We start from the raw sequence: 4,406 nt of genomic DNA, 5'->3' as shown, positions 1-4,406 counted from the left end.
TGATCACCTCCTATAGGTGTTGCTCAGTTGTCAAGAGCTCTCCAGCTCCCCAGAAGCAAGCCCCCTTGTAGCTAAGAGAGCTGTGGGATACAGAGGACTGATACTCAGTCTCCTATGAATGGATGTGGGATGGAAAGTGTAAATGGGGTTTAGAGCTGGAGAATGTCCAGCTTACTCTTGGTTATGTCATTAAGAAACAGATGTAGAGGAAACAAGCACCAGCCTATATTTTTGATAGAAGTTCATCTCTGAGGGCCTGAGACTAATGGAGGAAAGTAGGGCAAAGTAAAGAGGCCACTTCTTGGGGAAACAAACTTAGAGGAAAGTTACCTCTGAACATAGAAAATATGAAAATTGATGCCCTGGCCAGTTTGGCTCAGCGGTTGGAGCATCGGCCTGCGGTACAGAGAGACCCGGGTTCGGTTCCCACTAAGGGCACGTACCTCGGTTGCAGTTTGTCCCCGGCCCTGGTTGGTCGTGCGGGTGGCAGCCACTCGATGTGTCCCTTCACATCGATGTTTCTCTTTCTCTTTCTTCCTCTCTCTCCCTCCCGCTTTATCTGAACAAAAAATAGAAAAATGTCCTCAGGTGAGGATAAAAAAAAAAAGAAAAAAGAAAAAGAAAATATGAAAATTGATAACATTTGAATGTTCCTCTTCAGTATTAGTCAGAAATTAGCCTGACCTTTAAGAGCCTGAACAGCCTGGTCCCAGCCCATTATACTAACTTTATGTTTTACTTCTCTTTGATCATCAACTTCTGCTTAAGTCAGCCTAGGACTTGACCCCTAAATAATTATTATCATTGAATTTTTCATCTGAAAGCTTCTCCTAATTATCTACCCCATCCAATTCCATCCACATCCCTCCTTTCCTTTACAGCTCTCTCTGCTCTGAATTCCTGATCCACTTACCTACACTAACATTTTTCTTACACTACCTTATCACAAAAGGCATTATCTCTTTTTCATTGTGTATTAGTTTGTCTTCCCAATTAGATTCTAAGTGCCTGGGGAACAGATATCATGTCTCATGTTTCTTGCCTCTCTTCTCTTCCTCAGACTTCTAGTTGTGCTAATGTACTTAGTGGGCCTAAATGATCTCTTGGCTGTTTTATTGATTATTGTAAGTATGTCATGAGACTCTGACCCATAGGATTCTGCAATGAATATTTTATATGATTTTGAACAAGTTTCTGCTCCTTTATGTGCCTCAGTTGCACCATCTGAAAATGATGGGGTTAAACCAACAAAGTCTCAGAACCCTTCATGCTTTGACAACACATGATTCTACAAGTCTATGCTCAAAGTGAGGAAGGAGGACCAACCCAACTTGCTAACCAGACTGGAGAGAAAATCTGACTTAAAAACAAACAGCTGATGAGGGAAGAAAGGGGCATCTAGGGGAAGGTTTGTAATAAGAGCTTGTGTGAGAATTCAGGTGGGGGAAACACCAGCTTATAGAACAGGCTTTTCCACCCCTGCATATGTTACAGACATGAATTTTCTTTCTTTTTTTTTTTTTTTTTATCCTCACCCGAGGATATTTTTCCATTTTTTGTTCAGATAGAGCGGGAGGGAGAGAGAGGAAGAGAGAGAGAGAAACATCGATGTGAAGGGACACATCGAGTGGCTGCCACCCGCACGACCAACCAGGGCCGGGGACAAACTGCAACCGAGGTACGTGCCCTTAGCGGGAACCGAACCCGGGTCTCTCTGTACCGCAGGCCGATGCTCCAACCGCTGAGCCAAACCGGCCAGGGCCAGACATGAATTTTCTTACATAATGGACAAAAGGATTCTGCTCAGTCTAGTGCCTGCTTAGCAACTGGTTGCAACAGAGTAAAATAAGAATAACCAATACTCCCTACCTCTCAGCAGTCAGGCACGCATGAATGTCTAGGCCTGGTTAGCAAAGTTCCCAGACACTGCCATCTAGTGGCAGTTTAGAGATATATTTGGAGCAACTAGCCCTGGCATTCTCAGATGGCTCTGCTAGCCTTTTGCAGAAATATGGGCCAGTCCAAGTATGAAATATTGAGCTGATGAAGAATGAAAACATCCCCTGAGGGAAGGTGAAAAAGAAACTAAGAGAGACAAAGACAAACAGAGAAATGCAAAGACAATGTCAAAGCAAGTAAGACATAGATACAGATATTCATGAAGATACATGAACCTGTCATTGAAAATTGGGGAGTGGGGGGATGTGGAAAACACAATCACTCATTCTGATCTCACACCCCCATCACAGTTTTAGGAGGCTGGTGATAGAGGAAGCTTTTGGTATGCCTTATGTGCTTTTTTTTTTTTTCCTCCTGATCTCAAATTCTTCCCTCTTTCACTTAGTCTTGTATGTTTCCAACCCCATGACCACTCTCTGCCCAACTTGTCCAAAACAAAAATATCAAACAACAACAAAAATCTTTCTTGAGGTTGTAGATAAGCATAAGAGACTATGGAGGACCAAACATTGTTTTTGAAAACAGTAACACTTAAGATGTCTTCAGATTTCTGGACACATCTGTACTTGGATATTAATGTAAAAAGTATTTTTTCATGTTGCATTTGCAGCTTTGCTTCTGAGCTGCAGATATAAATATCCCACTACATACTGTGCATTTTCAATTGGATGTCCTGATGGCTTTTTAAAACTAAATTTTTTTTTCAAAATTGTCTTCTTTCTCCTTTCCCACCACTGCCTGTACTCATCTTTTGTTTCTTATTCCTATGCCTGGTGGTTTAATGCTCCCAGTTATCTAGACCCAAACTCTCTCCCTCTTTTACTTACCATACTCCAATTTTCCCATCAGTCATAAAGTCTTTGCAACTCTTCCAAAGCAAAAAAAATAATTCTTACTTTTCAGCTCTACATACACAGTCCTATGTATGGTCTTCTTTTTTTTTTATTTTTTAAATTACAGTTTATATTCAACATTATTTTGGATTAGTTTCAAGTGTACAGCATAGTGGTTAGGCAATTATATACATTACAAAGTGTTTCCCTTGATATTTCCAGTACCCGACTGGTACCATATATCTCAAATGACCTACTTAAATGTCCTGTGATTTCAAATTTGATATAGTGTCCAATTCATGTATTTATTTATCTTCATTGGCAGCAATCCATTCACAGCTTCAATTATTTTTTACCTGTGTTACTTCAATAGTCTTTTAACTGGTCTCTGCTTTCAAATTTGTCCTACAAAGGCCTTCTACCACATACTGACTAGACTGATTTTTCTCCCTTGCTAAACCTGATACGTCACTTCCTTGTATTAAACTCTTGTATATTGCTATGGCCAAATGAAAGGCTGGGCCAATTTTCTCCTTCAAAAGCCACAATACAGGTGGATAAAATTCACACCCACACACAAGTTTAGGGCCCGGGAAATCAACAAAAGGCACATGGCAATCTGAGAAGTATTTACACTTGAAAAAATATTGAACTTCAGATATGAATGATGGAAATCTATGTCATTCTGGCTTAGAGTAGCTCTTATTCCCCATCCAGCTCGGCCAGCATGGAGGTTCTGCAAGATAGAGCACATCACGAGAATCAGAAGCTTCTTAGCTGAGGTCAAAAGGGAGGTGGAATGCCTGTCTGGTGTGGCTCAGTGGTTGAGCATTGAAAAATTCACCAAGAGATCATAGGTTCAATTTCCAATCAGGGCACATGCCCAGATTGTGGGCCCAATCCCCTGTGGGGGGCATGCAGGAGGTGGCCAATTGATGTTTCTGTCTATCTCTCCCTCTCCCTTCCTCTCTCTCTAAAATCAATAAAGTAAAAAAAAAAGGGGGGGGGTTGATAAACAATGTGTTTATGCCTAACAATATTGTTGGTACAAGTAACAATTATAGAGTACATGAGCAGCTAGTGTACAGGGAGAGCCAACATCTCTACTAGTCAGATGTTGTACATTTAGGAAAAGCTTATTCCTGGGTGCAGTGGCATGCATGTGCATCTGAGACCTGAGTAGTTCCATGCTAGCCACATGCTTCTGGCTGAACCTAAAGCTGCACACATATGTAGAGAAGATCTGTAAAGACCCAACCAAAAGAAAAAAATAGAGGCAGACTTCAAAACAGCCTAAATATTTAATGTGCTGCCTTACCCACACACAGATTCATCAGCTGAGAACCACTAGAGATGGTAGAGCACAATCTCTGTCCGAACATTGACTGACTGCTTAACTATGCAGATACAATGAAGACCCTTAGGAAGCCAGGTTTAACAACAAAAACAAGGAAGTTTGATAAACTGAAAAGAGACATTAGCAATCACAAAAAGACAGAGGACACAGATTTCATAAATATAGCCCAGGTGAATTACTAATCAAATAAACAATAAAACAAACAAAATCCAGCAATAACAATATTCTTCAGATTACTGTAAAACAGATCACAATAA

Source organism: Molossus molossus, unplaced genomic scaffold (genome assembly GCF_014108415.1).
Source record: "Molossus molossus isolate mMolMol1 unplaced genomic scaffold, mMolMol1.p scaffold_m16_p_2, whole genome shotgun sequence".
In the NCBI taxonomy this organism is placed as follows: domain Eukaryota; kingdom Metazoa; phylum Chordata; class Mammalia; order Chiroptera; family Molossidae; genus Molossus; species Molossus molossus.
The sequence above is the reverse complement of the archived record's forward strand: the minus strand, read 5'-3'. Positions refer to the sequence as shown.